The sequence below is a fragment of the Solanum lycopersicum genome, chromosome 9, assembly GCF_036512215.1.
Source record: "Solanum lycopersicum chromosome 9, SLM_r2.1".
NCBI classification, from domain to species: Eukaryota; Viridiplantae; Streptophyta; class Magnoliopsida; order Solanales; family Solanaceae; genus Solanum; species Solanum lycopersicum.
The window spans coordinates 44,062,049-44,085,546 of record NC_090808.1 but is presented as its reverse complement, the minus strand read 5'-3'; the positions used below and the strand labels follow the sequence as shown (position 1 = coordinate 44,085,546).

At 35.3% G+C, this 23,498-nt stretch overlaps 1 long non-coding RNA gene across 1 annotated transcript; it reads right to left on the bottom strand.

The window, feature by feature from the left end:
• Nucleotides 1-20,391: 20,391 nt before the first annotated feature.
• On the bottom strand, nt 20,392-23,070 carry LOC109121050 (uncharacterized). Its single transcript, XR_002028476.3, has 2 exons — nt 22,575-23,070; nt 20,392-22,486 (listed from the first exon to the last, which is right to left on the bottom strand). It is a non-coding gene; the product is annotated as an uncharacterized lncRNA (long non-coding RNA).
• Between the last annotated feature and the right edge of the window lie 428 nt (nt 23,071-23,498).

Genomic DNA, 23,498 nt, shown 5'->3' with positions numbered 1-23,498 from the left:
GTATCTACACTACTTGGTGAGTGTATTGTTGCTAGGAGAGTCTATCAAGGTTGCACGGTAGAAATTGTCGACTGTAAGACCTCTTTTGATATCTTAGAGTTAGAGATGGTAGATTTCGACATCATTATCGGTATGGAATAGTAAGCATATTATTATGCTAACGTTGAGTGTTGGACAAAGATTGCTAGATTTCATTTTCCAGGACAGGCAGTTCAAGAATGGAAAGGTGATACAACAATGCCAAATGATAGGTTTATTTCCTATCTTAAGGCGAAGAAGATGATTACTAAGGGTTGTATTTATCATCTTGTTCATGTTGATAATATAGACGGAGTACCACCGACTCTTTGATCTATTCCGGTAGTTAATGAGTTTTTAGAATGTATTTCTAGACGATCTCCTTAGAGTCCCAACAGAATGGAAAATTGAATTTTATATCGATATGCTACCAGATACATAACTCTTATAGATCCCTCCATATTGAATGGCTCCTTGTGAGCTAAAGCAATTGAAAGATCAGCTGAAAAGACTTGCTGGATGATTTCTTTATTTGGCCTAGTGCTTCACCATGGGGTGCGTCAATGTTATTCATAAATAAGAAAGATTGCTGACTAAGAATGTGTATCAATTACCTATAGCTGAATAAGGAAACTATAAAGAATAAATATTCCATACTGAGGATCGATGACTTTTCTGATCAATTACAAGGTGTCGAGTGATTCTAAAAGATTGATTTAAGATATGTGTACCACTAGATACAAGTTCAGAAGAAACATGATCCAAAGACAACTTATAAAACCAGATTTGGAGACTTTGATTTCTTAGTAATGTCTTTTGGATTAAATAGTGTTCGACAGTGTTCATGGATCTTATGAATAGTATATTAAGGTCGTATCTAGACTTGTTTGTGATTGTGTTTATTGATGATATTTTGATGTTTTCACTTTCAAAAGATCTGCATGCAAATCATTTGCAAATAGTCCTTCATGTTTTTTGAGACCGATAACTTTATGCAAAGTTTTCTAATTTGAGTTCTAGTTGGAATATGTAGATTTCTTAGATCATATTGTATCAGATGTAGGCATTCTGGGTTATACACAAATGATTGAAGCTGCAAAAACTTTGCATAGACCCATGACTTTGGCTTTGGTTCGTAGTTTTTTAGGGTTAATTGGTACTACAGAAGGTCTTTAGAATGGTTTTCTTCACTTTTAAGACTATAAACAAAACTGACTCAAAAAGCAACTAAGTTCAAGTGGACCGAGGTTTGCGAGCATAGTTTCCAGGAGCTAAAGGACAGATTGACATCAACACTAGTTCTAGCATTGCCAAAGGGTTCAGAAGGCTATGTGGTGTACTATGATGCTTCTGGTGTCGGGTTGGGATGTGTTCTAATGAAATATGGTATGGTTATTACATATGCTTCAAGTCAATTAAGAAATCATGAGTAAAATATCCGACCCACAATTTAGCGTTGTTTTTTCACGACCCAAAAATGATGTGATGACACTTGTCTTATCTCATAAAGACAAGTCAGCCAAAATCATCCATTAAATAATATGCGATAATTTTTTTAATCACTTAAATAAAACCCCTAAAAATTGTTAGTCACATGTACAAGCCTCTAACGTATTAAAATTGATTAAAAAGAAATGTACAAAGGCTAAAATGACATTATTCCTTGAATAGAACAATATCATAAATAGGAGAAAGAAGGCGTAGTGAAATGGCAATCAACTACCTCATAAATCTCCAAGAAGCATCGAAAAAGAAGAGAATATATCACAAAGATCCGAGCTAGTAAACTACAAAAATATTGTAGAAGCAAGGCGTGAGTACAAAACCACACAGGACTCATTAAGTAAACCTCTAAATACAAGTTACGGAAACATAATATAGGTACTAATTACACACTATCCAAACCTCCACAACTACAACATGCAAAAAATTAGCCTAGACAAACAGTTCATAGTTTGAAAAGTAGACATCTCAACAACAACATTCTAATATACTACATATTCTCAATAACAACTCCATATTTATTAGTCACAAGTTCCACAACTAAAACTTGAATAAAATCAGCTCAACCTAAAAGTTCACAATTTACAAAGCACACAGCTCCACAACAACACTATAACAATCACATATCCTGAACAACAAGCGCCTTATTCATCAATAATAAGGCAACTTAGTGCAATATGCGATGGAGGCTTGCACTTTTCTAATAAATTTTTCAAAGGGTTGCTAAAGATAAATAGTGTTCGTCACAATGTGGCTACTCCTTACCACCCACATACTAGCGGGCAAGTTAAGGTTTCAAATCTGTAGATCAAATAAATTCTAACAAAAATTGTAAATGCCAACAGAATGAATTTTTCAAGCAGGCTAGATGATGCTGTTTGGTCCTACCGCACTGCATACAAGACACCATATGTATGTCTCCAAACCAACTTGCATATGGGTAGGCTTGTAACTTACTGGTCGAGATAGAGCACAACGCGATGTGGGCGATAATGAGACTTAATTTGGATTGGACTAGATATTAAGAAAAAATAATAAATGAGTTGAATGTTTTTGATGAGTTTTACGAAAAAGAATATTAAAGTTTATTCATTTACAAAGAGAAGATGAAAAAGTATCACGACCAAAAAATTGAAAAAATGAGAATTTGTTGTTGGTGATTTGGTGCTTCTATTAAAATCAAGTTTGCGTTTATTTTTGGGGAAACTCAAGTGCAACTGGACAGGGAGATTACTAATCACCAAGGTGTTCCCACATGGATCGGTTGAACTTGAGAACAAGGAAGGTGAAAAGTTCACAGTCAATGGACAAATGATGAAGATCTTTCTGGGGCATGCGGAGAGTGTTCAAAAAGTGGTTGAGGCCTGCCATCTTGATGAAGTTTAAGTAATCAAGGGCATGCTTCGTACCACGTCTTTAAATCAAGCGCTTTATGGGAGGCAACCGAAGGTGTACTTTCTAGCTGACGATAGGACTTATTTTTCATGTAGAAATAGTTTGTTTAGGTATAATTTTTCGTTCAGTTGTGTAGTAGTGTTAGATAGAGTTTTCTGTATCATCTGTGTCTAAAAAGTTTCCAGAAAACACACAAAAAGTATCCTCATGGGTGTTACATGTGCATGAGGCAAAAGTAGAAATCTATAGAAAATGGTATGGTGTAGTGGTCCACGGACCCTATTGACTGGTTGTCATTCAATTGACGGACTGTCCATTGATCCACATCCCGTCTACGAGAATTCATAGATCCAAATCTTCTAGTGAACCGAACTGACCTAACTAGTTTTATTTAAAACCAACTCTCTTAGATTCCTTCCCTTTTTCCATTTTCTTTAAAATTTCCTTCCTTAACCGTTTCATACTATAAATTCTTCCCTATTTAACTCCCAAATAAAACTCTCCATCTATGAAAATCATTTACCCCATTAGATTCCTCATATTCCAAACATACTCTCCCCTAAATTCTCTTCTTCCATTCCCAAGAGTTCATTGATCGGTTTCGAATCCATAGGATACTTCTTCAGAGTTCATATCACTAAGGTCACATAACCACTCCACTCTATGCTTCTAAGAAAGGTACTTCAATTTCTCTTAACTTTGAATTCTCGTTTACAATTGAATATTGGAATTGGGTAGTGGCTCTTTATGTTGGGACTGAATTAAGTTAATCTGCATGAATAAAGTTGTGTAATTACTTCTTTTGGGATGATACAAAATTATTGTTTAGCAAATTTAACGATCTAAGATGTTGTGTTTCTCAGTTTTCTTGAATGTTTTGATTTAGAGTTCCATGTTCTTAATGAATTGGGTTCGATAGTTGCACAAAATAAGAACTCTAGTTATGACGAACTTGTAGTTGGTGTGTTAAAAAGCATGTTTAATTTGATTGTCTAAAAGGGGTCACTAAAGAAACTCAGAATTTAAACTTGGTAAAGGCGCCAGTAATCTTTAATAGGGCCATAGTACGAGATCTCGTCAATGGACAATCGATTATTCAATGGGCCGTCAATGGGTTGTCGATTGCCACATCCAGAAATAATCCTAAGTGTCAAATGACAAAAGTGGATGGTGGTCTGTTGATTGATCGACAGACCTTTCTGTACTTCCCTCGTTTAGTTTAGAGAGCCTGTTTTTCACCACATTCTAAAATAATACTATGTGTCAGACTATGGACGTGAACTACAATCAATCGATTGATCAACGGGACATCAATGGGTCTCTTCAATCTTAATCTACAATTTTGATTTTGTATTTTGATTTCCATTTTTTCTCGTTCCGTTGTTTTTGAGTGTGTCATTATGCTGCTATGATACTAACAACTACTTCACATGTACAAATGGCTCCAAAGAGGGTAAGTGTCTAGACCAAGAAAGGCAAATCTAAGTCGCTTACCCCAACTTTTTGGCTGATCGATGAGGACACCGACATGCAGAATGACCCAACATATGTCCCTATAATACTACAACATCGACAACATCCACCCAAGAAACTAGGGTAACCCCCGGAAGGTGACTCCTGACGTAGTCACAGCTTCCCAAGCAACTAGGGTAACCCCCTAGAAGGTGACTCATGACGTAGTCACAACCTCCCAGTCTGATAAGGAGAGAACACTAATCGGTTCACCAACCGGGGTTGCTTTCGGTTCAAAGGGAAGCTCAGCATCTGGTTTTGAGTCTACTACAACTTTAGGTTAAGGGTCGGGCCAAGCCTCAGGTCCAAATCATCCACTACCTCCGGTTCCAACTCTCAAGAAGCCACTGGACCAGGTAATCAAGAAGAAGAAGCCTCGTCTGATTAGGCCACTAGTTCGGAGGCTACACCTGCACCATGACCAAATGACCTCACTCCGGTTGCCGATGAACCAAAGTGGAGGGGTAGTGGAAGGGTATACAGGGAAGCGAAGATGCTCACCAACAAAGAGGTGAAGACCCGGCTAGTTATTGAGGAGTGTCGCTTCCTCAAAGTGAGTTATCACATAGTCCAGAGGTGGACCGACTCTTCCATCTCCACAAATGCGACTGGATGGCTCAATATTTGCAAGCCTATAACGAAAAGGTTGTCCCTGAGTTCTATGCCTCGTATGTTGCTACCATCCGGGGGTGTATCTATAAGAGGCCCGAACCCCCAAAGCAAGACCTTCTCGCATCCATCATTGTTTGAGGAGTCTGTCTGAACATCATGCCTTTGGAGATTATTATATGGTCCCACCACTAGTACAACATGGAGCCTCAGTACCATAAAATTTAATTACCGGTGGTACACTGTCCGGAGGGGTAAGTTTCAGATGAGGTTGGAGAAGAGGGAGGCACTAAAACTGTGGTTATCCTGGTACGTTGAAGTTGATGGAAGAGGGATTACTGGGTTAGAGATACCAGAGGGCTCATTAAAAAGGCCTTACTCACTTTTGTTGCAAAATTTTTCTGGCAGGTAGTCCGACACCGCCTATTGCCCACAAAAGTTCGTAATGTAATTACATGGGATAGGGGGGTGATGGTGGTAGCACTGGTCGCTGGGCTAGAAATAGACTTTGTAAGGATGATTGTAGCAGAGATTCACTAGAGGGCATTCAAAACTCAAACACTTACCCTTTCCCATGTCTTATCTTCCAAATGTGCATGGACGTCAAATTGCAAATTTGGTACTGTGATAGGCTCCGTTGATCGATATGGACATTGGATATAGACCTCATCATGTATGAGGCCAATGTAACAGGACCCGGCAAAGGGCCCCAGATTGAGGTTCCCCCACTGAGCTAGAATTAGACATACATGGTAAAGCTAGCCTAAGGGAGTGACTCTGCTGCACAAGCGCATGCTTACCCCGCCCTGTCCTCTTCTTCACATGCAGCCAGTAGATCCTTCAGTCCCTCTAGATCTATGCCACCATCTACCGCACTAGTCCTTCTAGCTCGATTCTAGAAATTAGATGCGCGAATAGTCACCCTTCTTCATCATATCCAGGCATGGATGCAAAAGTCCATAGCAGAGGCAGAAGCCGCATAGAGAAGAGTGTGGCCAAGCAGTTAGAAAAATAGATTCAAGCGGTTCACAAACGTTTTGATGCCTTAGAGTTGTGTGTTTTAGCACTACCAACCCCTTCCACTGCCCTCATTACCATCCACAATGAGTTGGCTAACCTGCAAGCTGATTTTGATGCAATTTTGGAGATGAGGGGGGTTGAGCCAAATATTGCTCCCTCTTAGCTAGCTGAGGGCACTGTACTGAGGCCTTGATTTGCTGAGACATTGTCCAACCCATAGGTTTGTACCAAGAGGCACTGCTTCAGCCGCCCACTGAGGCCGGTAATAAGGCTTGTGCAAAAAAGAGAGAGAGAGAACAGAGTTGGAGTAGGCTAGGATGGCCTAATTGGTACATAAGGACAGTGAAGGGCGCAAAAGATGGCTGATGGGGAAACAAGTTATAGGCCTTAAAGCGCAGCGAGAAGCACTGCTGGTGGTGAATCGATAAAGGGGGATGGCACTCATGATGGTGCTTTCCATAGAGATAAGGGTGCTAATGATGGTTGCCCGGTTGATGATCTTGTGAGTTTCGGGAACCTATACATCCGCTTGTTGAGAGTATTTTGGCGCTATGCGTTAGAGGTTTACTTCACCTACCACCCTTTATCTCTGATTTCTTATGCATTGGGGACAATTACAACCTTTTTTGTTGGGGTTGGTGTGAATGGAAAGTGAGTGGTAGGGTGAAGTCTAAGTAACCCAACTCACAATCCTCTCTGGGTGTTTTCTTGCTTGTGTTCTTTTTCCCCAAGAGAATGCTTAAATTTTTGTTGAACTGGCATGTCCTAGTGAATATAAGTATAGAAGCTTGAAAAACAAAGCATAATGGCTAAAAAAAATGATACCCCATCCATTGTCGTGCTTGCATGTATAGGTTAAGATAAGTTGAATGTGTTGGCTCTAAACATGACATAAATAGGCGCCTACAGAATAACCTTCAACAAAACCCTGAATCTGAAATAAGTTAATTAGATAGTGAAATGATGTACCAATAGAGTGTGAGGATATTCGAGTGTTCAACTATTGGTTCCTAACTAGATTTGCTTTGATGGTCCTGCGAAGGGAGTCTACTCACGAAGCTAGGAAGTGATCATAGGCCCTTGTTCGATATAATCAATATCTAGCATAAATGAAGTTAACCAAATGAAACAACTTTCCCTTCTAAATCCAAACATGTTGAGCCTATAATAGACCAATTTTTTTGATTCACCAATTCACCTTCCCATGGTCTAATGTTTTGGCCCAAGTACCTCATTGGATATGTGCAACTTTACTTAGGCCAAAAGCCTAAGTTGAGTTTGGCTAATGATGAAAGAAACCTCATCTTGGCCCTGACCCGACCTTGGGTATTGTGTACCTCAACTTATGAGAAAACCATATGTTGAGGGTGGGTATTAAAAGAAAAGGCCCAAAAATGGGTACGAAAATAGGTTGTTGTAGAAACAGAAAGCTTAAGCAAGAGAAAGATGTGCATTATTTAAAAAATAAAATAATTATAAATAAAAAAAAAAGGAGAGAAAAAGATTTTTATGAGAAAAAGATGCAAAAGAAGTGAACTTCACATCTAAAAAGGGAAATAAGACAAAAGAAAGATGAAAACAAAAGAAGACGGGGTCAAAAGCAGCTAAAAGAGGTAGAAGGATTAGAGGTAATGACAAGGAGGGGAGAAAGCACTAAATGTACCCAAATGTACCACACTTGATCCTGAGCCTAGGTTACACGCCAAGAATGTCCTACCGTGATCCTAGAGTCTAGTATGTTAAACCTAAGCAGCGAAAATAAGGGCAAGCCTATGGTGTAGAGAAATAACTGTATGTGAACTTGTTCCTGAGTGCAAGTGTTGAAACAACGATCGTTGTACCTAAAATGCAAAATCATTATATGAAAAATGAGGATTTCCTTTAAAGTGAGGGCGCTAGTTGCATTATGAGAAAGTTTGTACCTTGGTGAGAGGAAAAATAGTACCCAAATGTAGAAGGATTAGAGGTAATGCCAAGGAGGGGAGAAAGCACTAAATGTACCTAAATGTACCACACTTGATCCTGAGCCTAGGTTACACGCCAAGAATGTCCTACCGTGATCCTAGAGTCTAGTATGTTAAACCTAAGCAGCGAAAATAAGGTCAAGCCTATGGTGTAGACAAATAACTGTATGTGAACTTGTTCCTGAGTGCAAGTGTTGAAACAACGATCCTTGTACCTAAAATGCAAAATCATTATATGAAAAATGAGGATTTCCTTTAAAGTGAGGGCGCTAGTTGCATTATGAGAAAGTTTGTACCTTGGTGAGAGGAAAAATAGTAGAGGTATCAGTTGCTTGGTGAATTTGTGTCATGACGTGTTCTCCATGAGTTAGCTTGTCGAGCATGAGAGCATAAACCTGCACTCAATCAAGAAAGAGATTGGATTGGTAGTAATGTTATTGCTAGAGCTTAAAAATGTATACTTCTGTACAAGTGTCATTTAGGGATGCGTCGCTGGAGGACAAACAATGAATTTAACTTGATGGTGTTGATGTGCGTTGATTTCACGGAATTTCTAATGCATTCACTTATGAGTTTTGTGTGTCTAAAGCTCTTTGATGTGATTTCAACAAGTTTTCTATGCAGGAAAAATTTTCAGGTGGAAAGAGACGAAAATAACTGAAAATAATTCAATCGACGGACCATATGTGTGGTCGTAGATGAGCATCTCATGAAATGAAAGGAAAATCATGGAATTCTAACCAATTGTGGAACTACGAGAGGCAACGACGGTCCGTCAATTTATCAATGGACCGTATTTGTGAACTTTCATTTGGTTTAGAGAAGGTTCCAGTACCTTATTTTGGAAGATTCTAAGTATGAAGCTATGGAGGAGCATCGACGGCCCGTAGATGGAGCGACGGACCGTACTATTGGTCCATCATTTGATTCAGTGAGGGTGCTATCCGGAGAGCAAAAATATATCTAAGTTCTGATTGATGGAAATAGTCTACAGACCGTCAATTGATCGACGGTGTGTCAATTTGGTTCGTCAATTGAAGTGCATACCTGAACAAAACTTTCCTTATTTGAATTCCATTTTTCATTAAGATATTGTTTTCTATATATAGAGTATTAAAGCCTCATTTTTTGGGGGTTAGCTACTATTACTTTTGTTCGACTTTGTGTATTAGAGATTGATTGTTGCAACTTTATCAATAAATTGATTTCCGGATTCGGTTTGAATGCAATTTCAAGTTGGGCTTCTAGGTTTATTCTTCTTGTTAATCAAGTTCATGATTTCTTCCTCTAAGAATATGAATTGTGATCTTGCCAACATGTGTAACTAAATCCACAACTAGCGTTGTTGGGACCATGGGTAATTAACAATGTAATCCTAGTAATTAAGCAATTCCTGAATTGTGTTGTTGCATGAATTGATAATTCTTTATTTTAGAAGTCTTTTTAACGATGGCCAACATTAAAATTATCCTTGTTTCTACTTGCCGGACAAACGAGGTTGTAATAGGAAAAGAATTATTAACATAGATTTAGTATGATACTATGTAATAGGCTAGTGTAAATTGTGCGAAGTAATAACTAAGTCATACATCGATTATGATGTATAATATAAGGTAATGGTAAGGGTTAGTAAATTATTCACACGTAGCCGGACCAAGGTGCGGGTTGATATTCTCTAGATGTTGGATCAAGGATTTAGAGATACCTAAGTTATAATTTTGCTTGTAATACACTAGTAAAGGATTGCTATTGCTAGGAATACAACGTGATGAAGTTGTAGGGGACACATATACCCTAGTTACTCTCTCATCTTGATAAAATCATAAATTATTTGTGCCCAACTTCTAATTACAGTGTTAAACAAATTTGTTCCACAAAACCCCCCTTACTTACTTGCTTCAGTTTGACATTAACTAAATAGGTATAACAGTGAGTTAAAGGTAAGTCTAAACCATTAATCTGTTGGGATTGACCCTAACTTACTAGTTGAGTTCTTTACTTGATAATGACCTCTTATGTTTCTTTAGGGAGGTATAATTTGAGCATATCAGTTAGTACATCACACGCACTAAGTATAACTTCTATGCATAAAAATCGTCAGTACATGAGAAAAGGGATATTTTAGTCAAAATCATGCTTTCTATCAATTTAACCAAATATGTGCATGTGGTAAGCATTATAAGTCATCTCAACATTATATTAAGCCAACATGTAGACAACCCAAGTAATACTTGTGCAATGCCAAGAATAGAACCCCACAACCCTATCCAAAGCAAAGTATCACATGAAGCACCTACTTCATACAAACAACATAACTTCATATTTCATCATGACATTCTTTATTCATAAATATTATATATAACTTGACATACATATCACATAATTTAATTAATCATAAGAGCACACAACTAGGACCATTCCTTAGGATCCCAGAAGTGAAATGTTTAAGAGAAGTCCCATATCCACCCTCACTCTATGTAGAAACCTTCAATAAAAGCCCTAATAATAGTTAATAAACTTAATTTGTTCATTTACTTTTACATTACGGAAAGAATTGCAATAAATGACATTAGAACAAGCGATCTACATGGAGTTCGGTGTTCTACTCTCACACCGAAAAGAGAGGGTAAACATTTGCCTTAGGTGTAACCTTTCGTACATCACTATCTATGCGGTTCCACTAAGCTAGAGTCCTATGCGGGCATATAGTTAAGGATCAAGGAGGTTGTTACCAGAAACAATAACTTTCCAAACGTAGTGGTTTCCATCTCATGAGACAACACATAACTTGCGAATCCAGACTTTCTAAATGTGAGGAAACCCATGTGGGAGGCTAGACTTACTAAACGCGAGACCTCTATCTTAACATGCCCTTTCGGTGCTAAGCATTTGTTACCTTTTGTAATTATCTTTATTTATCATAAAGGTTCATATTAGTCTCTACTAGACATCTATGTCAAAACTTTATCATACTAGCTCATAGGTAACATAAGTGAGAACAATCCTTTCAGTTTAGAACCCGATACAAGTGACTAAACCTTTCACTTCATATTTTATTATAATCATGAGAAAATACTTTCAATCATATAATATTCATATCATGAAAAGCTACATACTTCATGACTAATTCAAGTGTCTAGGATTAAGGATGATGAATACTTATTATCAACATCACAACCACACATCAAACATAGGAGCACTACTATCTAAGTAACTCACCTTTCATAATTGAATTCAAGAAAAACCAACCAACATAACTTCTTGATATTTCATGAGCCTTCATACTTCCTTTATCAAGAATGCATAACCAATCCATAAACAAGGTAAATTCAACAAGTAATACATAGCAATTTTCATTATACATAATCTATACACTAATCATCTTCCACAATTACCATATAAATTTCAAGGTATAATGAGTTTAGGGAAGAACAAGGGTACAAGTGGAGATCTCAAGTAATTACAAACAATTAGACATAATTTCATATTTAATCAACATTAAAAGATCATAATTCATCAAAATTAATTAAAATTTCATTTCGAAAAGAGGACCCACATATAGATAGAAACCTATCCTTGGGGGAGTTTGAAAATATCTTTGAAAGGACCTCTTGGGGAAAGGAATCTCAAGAGTGAAAGAAACCATACCTTGGGATGATTTTCCATGAATTTTAGTTGGTAAAATTGATGAATTTGTCCCCTTCTTGAAGCTGTAGTGTTCCTTCAATGGAGGTTTGAGTTGGGAAGAGAGAAAATAGATAAAAGTCCGACGACCAGCATAGATATCATGAGACCGACCCATTATTACTACGAAAAAAGCCATGCCCTCTCCTTCGTTGCTAGGAAAGTACGCAACTTCTATTAGCGTCGGAACTTGAGTCAAATTGATCGTGTCATGTGCAACGTCCATCAATGATGGTTCATTAATGTACTTCAATTTAGAATCGTTCCCCCTTCTCAACTACGAAAAAGATCAAGAGTGGTCCGGAAGCCCCCAAAGAATGGAAATGAAATTTGATTCACTCCACGTTCTTTCTTAAATAAATAAAGCTGGCCCTGGACCGGGTCTTTCCTTGTTGTTCTGTTCCCTCCATAAGAAAGACAGATGAAAGAGGTATTCCCAGCGTGCGGAGGATTCGTTCACAGTTTATCTCAGTAGGAAACTATACGATCATTTCCCCAATTGTATTGAACCAATAAAAAAAAAGGTCAGTGCTACGACCTCCTATTGTTTGATCCAATATTTACCGGGGATGATCCCCCACTTCCATAGGTCCTTAGTTTGACCTCCCGTAGTGATCCTTGTTTTTAAGAAAGCGGAGTGGGGATAATTAATCCTACTTGCTTAGTGTACCCCTAATTTTTTGACTGCCCTACCCGATTCACTAGGTTGTAGGCTTACCAAGCACTTGCACGCTGCTCCTGCCACCCGCTTGGCAGGCGTAGCTCGTTATCCTGACTTTTTTCTCTATTGGGGCCCTCTCATTGTTATAGCCATAAGCTATGGAAGCTCAAACTTGCAACCATAGGGGCCTTTCCCGCAACACCAAAGTGGGTTCAACAGCCTCTATTCAAATTATGTTAGGGGTCTTTCAATTTTGCCAGATCTAGCGAGATACTACAAGTCCTCTGTCTCAGATTCCATCTTCGCGGCCATTTGGTTCACTAGTACTACCAAGAAGTCTCATGATTGTGTTACTTTTATTGATGATTTGATTATCTTGGACCATGAGGACCCCAATCATGTTTTTGGTTTCTAGTCCAATCATCATATCTATAATAAATATCCTCATGTCGTTCCATAAAAACTTGGGGTCCGTATCATGGTGGAATAAGGTAAGACCATGATTCTTGCTCAAAAAATAGACCAAATGCCTACGAGTAATTTGCTCGTCCAACCTGACAACATTCATGTGTCTCTAGTTCAACTGTCCCTCGGAGATAGGGTCTAGAAGTACCATGCATGGTTGTCCCTCACCTTTTTTCTATTAGTCTCACCAAGCAAGCCATCACAACCCTAAATAGCTCACATTGGTTTACTCTAGTTTCTTTGGTAGTTTAACGTATGGTATCCCTTCAAACAAGAAAAGGTATAAATATGGAAACTCCTTTTGCTATTTGGATCGGAGAGTATATGGAGGAAATCGGGTTTTAAATTCCCATAAACTGCACAATTATATAGCCAAAGGGAATAAACCGCGCCTAAAATCATCCCAAGCGCTGCTAATGTGGCTAATACGAATATGGTGACATGCTCATCCTCACTTTCCGAACAAAAAAAATGTCATTAATAAGTATTATTACAAACGGATCATGAATAGGGTTTGAACAAACTATTCATCAAACTCTCGAAAGTTGCAGACACATTTGTCAAACCAAACGAAATTAGAAGCTCATAGTGTACATAGTGAGTTTTGAATGTCGTATTGGGCAAATACTCATGCCAAATTTAACTGATGGTAACCAGACCTTAGATCAATATTTGATGCAGTGGATACTTGTTCTCAGTGGTGACCCTATCCAACTGTCGGTAGTCTATACACATCCTCTCTTACTAGTGTTGGTGTTACCACTTGGTTGTTTTATTTTGGACCATAGACTGAATGAGGGAAGATACCAATTTGTATCACCCACATACCAATTGGATTAAAGTCATACCATGAAAGAGTAAAAAGAAGTGAGTTTTTCTTAAGTTTATACCCTTTCGAATAAAAGTACATACATCTTAGTACTATTCCGCATGACTCTACTAGATTCGGTTTGGTACAATAAGATCAACGAACCTAGGGCTCTAATAACAACTTTTTCACGACCCAAACCATAGTAGTTAGAAGCCACACTAAGCCTCCAGTGGAAGAACCATTACTACCATCAAAACTAACAAATTTTATGAAATCTAAGACACTTAAAGTCACGGAGGCATGTTTAAATGACGATAAAAATGGAGTCCCCATAAACTCCAAGGTATAAATAAACTAGTCCAATTGATGCAGAAGAACAACCCCTAGAACTTGAAAGTCAGTGTACCAAAGCTCTACTAATGACAAGTCTATGAACAAGGGGTAAAACCCCGATAATATACAAACACCTTAAACAAATAGTTACAATCCGAAAAGAGTATACTTAAACAAGAATGATCCATGGCAACCTAAAAGAACCGTCTCACCCTTGAATCATATCACGCTAAACAGTCACCTAGATGAGGTCTATCAATAGCCACCTAAAGATGCCCGGTACTCAACAAAGAACCGCAAGTGCAATCAGAGTGTACTGGTAGGATCATGTGATTATTTAAGTAAGTATAACATACATCAGAATTACAAAAAAGGTAAACACTTACATGCACATAATATATATACACACCAATTATCATTTCAAGAAAATGATTCCACATACTTAATAATAAGTAGATATAATAAATCAATGGTTCTCTCATGGAACCCAATTCAATGGTCCTCTCATGGAACCCATATCCTAAATGTTAGTGTGCCGGAGCGTGACACCCGTCAAAATGTTTATGTCGGTATGTGGCAACCGATCCCAATTAGTGTGTGGGATCGTGACACTCGTTCTAATATTTATGTAAGTATGTGGAAACCAATCCCAATTAGTGTGTTGAATCGTAAAACTTGATCCATTCAACAGAGAACAATCACAATCACAATCACAATGAATATTCACACAATCATACAATAAGAGGTGATTCATGCATGTAGTTCTTCCTTCATACGTATTTACATTAGGTGTGATCAACAGGATTCATTGACATACATGTATGCATTACAATGAAGAAATTTCTAGCGTTCATAATGCAAAACATGAAATCACAAATCATCACCTACTTTAAATCTATGCTTGAATCCCTTAAGACACTTGAATCTTCCTTTTCTAGATTCTTTCGCTTGTTCTAGATCTACAAACAACAATTTATACGCAAGGATCAACAATCAAAGGTATAATTATCTGGATCATAATGAAATCAATAACCATATACCAAACCCATGATCTCCATACATAGATTAGGGCTTTTCCCACCATAAATCCTAGATCAAAATCCTCCCCCATCAATAATTACCAAAGAAACTAAGTTCTGCAAATTGAATCATTGATTTGAGGAATAAAGCCATTATCTTTAGTCTCAAAATGGTAAAAAACCGTCAAGAACACACTTGGTGTCATTCCTACAATCTCAAAGTCAAAATGTATAGAATAAAATATTATTGGAGTTTTATTTATGACTTAAGTCACGTCCGTTCCAATATGGCGGCCCCAACCCACAACAACGGCCTGCACGAAAACAATGAGAAATTTAAGAACATAAAAGGGTAAAAAAAATACCCTCAAACTATCTAGATAGCTCATATTTACCGTTAAACTATATTTCGTCTCAAAACTACCCTACCCGTCAAACTATTGGGTAAAAATTCCCTTCTTATTAATGGAAATTGTTAAATGTTATGTGGATGTCACATTAAACGCCAATAGGGTTCCACTTCCACATAGAGTACAAGGAATTAGGTCAAATGTAGACTTAAACTATCCGAAGTAGCTCATGTTTATCCTTAGACTATATTTCATCTAAAAACTATCCTTTTCATCAAACTATTGGATTAAAAGTGTCCTTATTAACAAAAGTTGTTAATTGCCATGTGGATGTCACATTAAATGTCAATAGGGTTCCACTATCACATAGACTAAATCCCTAAGTCTTTATTAATCTTTGTTTTCCCTTATTTCACTATTTGACCAAAATGATTTCACCCATTCTCCCTTATTTCGCGGCTAGGGTTTCAAAGTTTTCATCGTCGCTACATTTCAATATGGATATTCGTGGTTGCAGGTTAGGAAATCGTTTTTAAGTTCTATTTTGTTTACAACAACGAACATCAACTTTGAAATCCAGCCCTGAAGAAAGCTATGAAACCCTAGCCACGAAATTAGAGGAAATTTGTGAAATCCTAAATGTCATTTTTTGAAATCATAAACATAATCAAATAAGAAAAAAGATTTACTAACATACAACTACGAAAATAAACTTGAAACCTTCCATGAAGAAAGTTTTGACCCTCTCCACCAAATGAGGGAAATGTTGTAAAATCCTGTCTATCATGCGTTGAAATTGTAAATATAATTAATGAAGAAAAATATTTACTATCCTACAACCACGAATATACACTTTGAAACCCAGCCTCGAAGAAATCTATAAAAACCTAGCAGCAAAATGAGGGTAACTTTATGAAATCATAACTATCATGATTTGAAATCTTAAATAAAATAGAATTAAAAAAAATATTTACTAACATACAACCATGAATATCCAATTTGAAATTCAGCCACGAAGAAAAATGTAAAGCCCCAACCGCGAAATGAGGGCGAAGGAGTGAAATCATTTTTGGAAAATAATGAAATGAGGGGAGAAGAGTAATTAGGATTTGAGGATTTAGTGTGTGTCACTGTAACATTATTTGCATGTAATGTGGCATCCACATGGCAACTAACAACTTCCGCTAATAAGGAGGGTTCTTTTGACCCAATAGCTTGACGAGAACAGTAGTTTTAAATATGAGCTATGTTTGATACCTTAAGGGTATTCTCTCTCTCTATCTCCCCCCCCCCCCCTTATGTGGCAGTGGAACCCTATTGACATGCAATGTGCATCCACATGACATTTAACAACTTCCATTAATAAAAAGGACACTTTGGACCCAATAGTTAGATGGGAATGAAGTTTTGAGACAAAATATACTTTAAGGGTAAATATGATCTATTTTAGATAGTTCAAAGGTATTTTTGACCCTTTTCGGATTTAAGAATTTCAAATCCCCATTTTCATAATAGATCCTCATCCCATGACACTAAGAAAATATTTGTCCTTGCTAAGTTCAGTTTCGGGAGTTCTACTCACCCGAATTTAATTCAGCAAAATTGTACAAGTTCCTTAACATCATAGCTACCCATTTATGTATTCAAAACAATTAATCAATCTCTTATTTGTTAACAGATATTCCTAGAATTCACTTACTCCGATTTCTTCCAAATCATGACGAGGCTAGGAAATCTCAAATTACTACGAAAAAAGTTTTTTGGCCCCGATTCTTTTTCCAATGGCTTTTCGCTAAAGACGGAATAAGGTTGTTATAGAAACCGTGAAAGTTGTTATAAATTAACTTAATTCTCAATATGTACAAACTAACATCAAGACCTCAAAAAATTCTATCATTGGCTCTCTTAGGCATAAAATCGTCAATGAAATCTAATGAAATTGTCGGAAATCCGACCCAATCGTTCAAAGTTCAAATGTTGAGTAAACTCAATCCAAAGATCAAATCACCCAAACTTCCAACTTAAGACCTCAAATCCACGAAACCCCTCCAAATATGAAATTGGCAATTCTCCCAGACCAATTTCCACATTCTAGAACTAATAGAGCTGACAATTTCATTTCGAGACTCAAAACTCCGACTAATATTGAAAATCACTTTTTACTAACTTAATCCTTTCAAAACTCCAAAACATCTAAAACCCACAATGTTTTTTACTTACCTTTCGAAACCACCTCAAAAACCAATAAAAATGACTTGGGACTACTATCGGAAGAGGTAAAAAGATCATTTTAAAAATATATTCAAAATTGACCTTCCTACTTAACATCTTTAAGCTTTACAAAAAACAATTGAGGGTGAAATTCAAGAATGTTTTTTGTTAAGAACAAAAATGATTTTTAGCGGCAATAAATTTGTACATTAACGAAGAGCGTTAAACCTTTTACTAGTATTAGATCATTTACAAAAAAATGCTAAGGAAAATATTAAATTGATCACGAATAGTGATACAAATATGTGCCTAATTTTGAAAAATAATTATTCTTCTATTTTAAGTCCATGGTGATTTACTCTCGCTCTCACACACACAAACTACAATTATAAATATCAAAAAAGGTTAGAAAAAGAATCAAATTACATACACTGAATCTTAATCACACAAAATACAATTATAAATTGTACTCTCACACACAAAAATAATACCATGATGGCTTCCAAAGTATCTAACCTCTTGGTCATTTTTTTCCTACTTAATATCTTCTACTCATCTTAAGTTAATTCAGTAATCTTGTCTATTTATAACATTAAATATTGTTAATGCAAATAAAAATTTAGTGGAGACACATTGCTATTTAAGAGGAAGTGATCTTGGTGATCATCCATTAGCTCCAAATGAAGTATACTCAACTGAAGTTCCAATTGTTGTTATATGATTTAATAATTTATTTTGTGACATTACTTTAGGTGATAGAATTTTTTTTCATGCTTTTTTATTATAATAGAGATGGTAAATTTTGTTATTTGGACACATACTTTTCATTGGAATGTACAAGAAGATGGATTATGTTTGAGATTAGGAGATCATTTTGTTTTTAAATTTAATTAGACCTAATTATTGATTCCATTTGAAGTATTATAAATTTTATTTTGATATATATGAAGTCAAGTTTCTATTAATTGTTTGAGCTAATGAATGGACGAGTCATTTGACCAAGTAGTCAAGAGCGAGTTTATGAGGTCTTTTTGCTAATTTAGCTATTACTATCGATCATCAACACTAATTATCACCATTTTCCAGCAACAACCATTATATTTAATTTTCTTACACTATTTTATTGATGTACATTAGATTAATTTAGTATCTTTTAAAAAAATGTAACTATTAATTTGTAAATAAAGAATTTTAATACACATAGATGTTGAAAATAAATGATTTTCAAAATTTTGTATTCAAATGCAAACTAATAAAGATAATATAAATTCTGTTTATCAAAAGAGGAAGAAATATAATTTAAGCACTATTCTCATAGTAAGGAAAATAACTACTGTAATGATTAATAATTTTAAACACTATTTATCGATGAAAAATAAGTCTATCCGTGCAAATAAATGACTAAATATATTTATTTATTGACACAGTTACAAAAAAATTTCTACATTGTCACATTTATTGCAATTTTCTGAATTTACAGATAAAATATTTTCAAACTAAAACTATAGAATCAATTATTTAATATTAACAGTCATTATATACTAACTATATTCAAAGATTGTTTTTTTTTAAAAAAAAATAATAATAAATAAAGTCTCCATTAACACAAAGAAAATATAGAATCGTTATAAAGAAATAAATGCATCACGACTTTTCAAATTTCACGTATGTTCATACTTAATCTTTAATTTATTAGAATATCATCATTGAGCTCAACAAATAATTTTCAAGTTAGTCTTACTAATACAACTCCACATTTATTGAATACAAATTGTATTTTTGAAGGAAAAAATGTTGGATCTCACTCAATGAGATTTAATGATGTTTACAATACTAAAACTGTAATTTTCCCAAAAGGAGTAAACAAAATTGTGTGTGATATTACGTACAATGCATTTTTCAAATGGAAACAAACATGAAAATTCAAGTCGTTTGATTTGATGAGAGATGTTTAGTAAATATCAAAGCAATGTTTGTTAATTGGTGTACAAGATGATTGAGTTTGTTTTATGCTTGATGATCATTGTGAATTGCATTTTGACTGGTGTTATATTTATATATAATTTCATGTATTGATGGACTGGAAAATAAGATGCTATCTTGTTTTGGACATTGAGTAATTTAGTACATTGTTTGAAGTCCGATTACCTGAATTATTCAGATCTTACTTGTTAAGTTTATTTATATTTTTCGTAAAATATAAATGCAAATAATGTGATTAGTGAATTTGGTGAAAAATAGATTTTATTTGACTTATCAATTTAAAAAGCGTTTTGAGCAAAATTGGTATTTTATCAATTTTTATAAAGTGATTCGATAGTTTTACTCAAGAGTGCTAATTTAAAAAAAGAAGAAGACTTTTTTGGGGTGAAAACTGTTTCTTTAGGTTTTGAAAATAGGTTTCTAAAAATGGTTTTCAAAAATACTTATTTTTCTCTAGAATAATTTGGTCAAACGCCTCATTCATAAAAATAAGCATCATTTTTATAAGTAAATAAATATATGACCAATCAATAAGTTGGTCAAACAAACTATAAATCCATCTATATTTTTTTTCAGATTTTCTTTGTATTGACGAAATAATATTTTTGACAAATTTTGATTTATTAGTTATGACACTACAAAATAATTACACCACCTTACACTTCCATGGGAAAAGTCCAACCCTCACTAGCACATTATTGAAAAAAATATAAATAATAGACAACGAATAACACCAAGGCCCAACCCAATCTGAACATGGATGAATATATATATCTTTCACAGCAGGATTTTCTAAATGGTTCCTCTTCACTTCTCTTTGTCCCCTCGACGCTTTCTCATTCTCTTTAGTTGATTTCCATTTCTTCACCAAAATATTTTCGCCTCCTTGGACTAATCCATCTCTCCAATTCCGCTTGCTATGGATCATCAACATGATGTTGATTTGTTTCCTGGTTGTTGATAAATTTACTATCAAGAGTAAGTATCTTATTATTTGAGCTTGTCTTCCATTCTTCTGCTTTTCATTCTTTCTTTTAACTTCATTTTTCTTTTTCAGTTGTGCTCTCAGGTTCCATGGGTAGTGCTTGTTGTTTTTTTTTCTCTCGGATCTTGTCTTAAGGAGGAAAGCCTCTTCATTTGGTAGGTCCTCTCGCTTCCTTTCTTTCTTTTCCTTTTCCTCTATAAGCTACTCATTATCGTTCTGCATGTGTTAATGTGACAAAGTGCTAGGATAGCTCTATTCCACTGCCCTTTAAGAGTGTTGCTTGTTTTTTCGTAGGTTTAACTATTTCATTCCCGACTCCATATCCCCCATTTTTTCGAGTCCTTTTTGTTGGTGAAATAATGTAAGCTAAATAGAATTTTCTTGTTTTTGTTTCCTACTGATGTTGCTTATGAAAAATTCTATGTTGTAGCCTGTTCTTGCCCCTATCCCATTTAGAGGTGAAATCCTCGAGTACGAACATAGTAGTTTATCATTGTTGATGATTTTCCTCACCTCCGTCTCCATGCTATTACAACTTATGAATTTGCAGATCCCTTTGTCAATAGCTCTGTTTGCAAAATGATCTGCTAACTTATTTCCATCTATTAAAATGTAATGGGAAATGAATTGTTTCTTTGGCAAACATGCTTGAATTTATGACACTAATTCTACAATGAGGCATGGACGTGCCCACTTCCCTTCTTGCACTTTGTACATTAGCATTGAGTAAGTTTGAATAATAACTTGCTTGTATAGTGATGTTAACCATGCTTGCATGTCTCTGGTATAGCTTTGGCTTCTGCGACTATATTTGCAGTATGTTCTATGCTTTCTCATTCAACATATTTATCATCACCATTATCATTCCTCAAACAAAAGGCATAGGAACTGCGACACGAATTTTCCCTAAAGGCTCCATCTGTATTATATTTCACCCACTCATTTGGTGGAAATTTCGATAATACATTCATCATCTTCAATTTAGAGTTGTATCTTTTCCACTCTATCATCATATCAGACTATTAAATAAGAAAGGGCATACTGGGTTTCCTTAGTCTTATCAACATATACATGTTCCTAGTGATATTGTGAGTGATTCGTGCAAGTGATGCTTCCCTTTATGTTTCATCTTGTTATTCTTTCTCCATAATTCCCATATTACAAAGCTGGGTAAAGCTCTAGAGAAAGGTCTCATATTCTTCCCAACAATTATCCTTCCACCACAACATTTAAACTTCCATTAATTAAAGTCCGTCGATGTTTAAACATGCCAAAGAGCAAAAAAAAAAAGGACCTCTTAGTTTAATCAAATTCAGAAACACACGGGCTAGTATAATACTACATACTATAGGTTCTCTTGTTATATAAGAGAGAGTTCGCAGTGAAGCAGTCACGCCTCTGTCGATGTAACTTTTTCAGCGTGTTTCAAAAAATAATTTATAACTCCAATGATTTTAATTAAGAGTAGGTGATTTATTAATCATATAGTTAGTACATTGTAGATTTCTACAAGAGATACTAGGTTGATGAGGAATCAAAACTAGAATACGTTTTTTGTTACCATTTTACATCGAAGTCTCCTTAACTCTAATCTTCTTCACTATTAACCTAACATGATATAGCTTACCCTCTAACCTCCTCCTAATATTAATAATCTCACCTATTGACTTTGAACCATTTAAACTTATTGTAACCTAATTCACACCACTACAACTACCAGTTCCCTCAATTCTACGCCGCATTTGGGCACATCTCATGAGGTGGAATTAGTAATCAAAACATTCTAATTAGTTTGAGGTATTACCATTACTGGAATCTCTGCATCTAGGGCTTTTGAAACCTTGGTGACATATTGGCAGCGACGATGGCCATACAAAATTTCTTTCTTCAGTGTTTTACGATTTCTCCAGGTGTAAACTTTTCCAAAGAAACGTGTATCTGCTAAATCCATCTGAAATGTAACCTGAAAAAAAAAACCAATTTGGGAACTATGTGTTTAAACAAAACAAAAAACAATTTCAGTGAAGCGTATTGAAAAATCAAAAACTTACAAAAGTGTGTAATAGTTTTGATTCTTCTCTTCTTCCTTTTTTCGTAATTTTTCGATTTTTCAATCAACTTCTCTGAAATTGTTTTCAACTCTTTTAAGAAATATTAAGTTTCCAAATTGGGTTTTATTTTTTCATGTGACATTTCAGATGGATTCAGAAGATGCATGTTTCTCCGGAAAAGCATACATCATGAGAAAGCATAAAAGCCAGAAGAAAGACGTTTCTACGGCCGTTGCCAATGCCAATGTCACAAGATTCTAGAAATCATAAATGCAGATAAACTGGTAAAGATAGTACCTCAAACTCATCAGAATTATTTGAATACTAATTCCACTTCAGGAGATGTGTCTAAAGGTGTTGTAGAATTGAGGGAAAATGGTAGTTGTAGTGGTAGTGGTGGGGAGGTGATTAAGATAATTTTAAAAGAGTGGAAGCCATATTTAAGATTAGAAATGTTAGGAGGAGGTTGTGATTTTTTTTGAAACACTCTAAATAAGGTATGTCGACGGAAGCGTGCTACTTCAGTGCAAACTCTCTCTTATATAATGAGAGACTATGCATATTTCTAGTATTATATTTATTTTTTATATAATAGAATTTTTCTTCGAATGATGTTTAATTAATAATTATTCTTTGGTTTATGTAGTAGATCTTGGACAATGCCTTACAACTATTAATTCATGAGAATGCATCTTTATTGATACTTTATTTATTATATCGTCAATCATAGGGACGTCAATGGTTCAATTTGACTAGGCATTTCAATTAAAATAATTTTTGTTGAGATTTCTATAAAAATTTATAAATAATTTTATATCAAGAAATATTGGTTATATGACTAGTTTATGACATAAGTGAATTTATAAATTATTGTATATTACCAATAATATTAAGAATTCAGTTATTTCATTTTTTTTTTAAAAA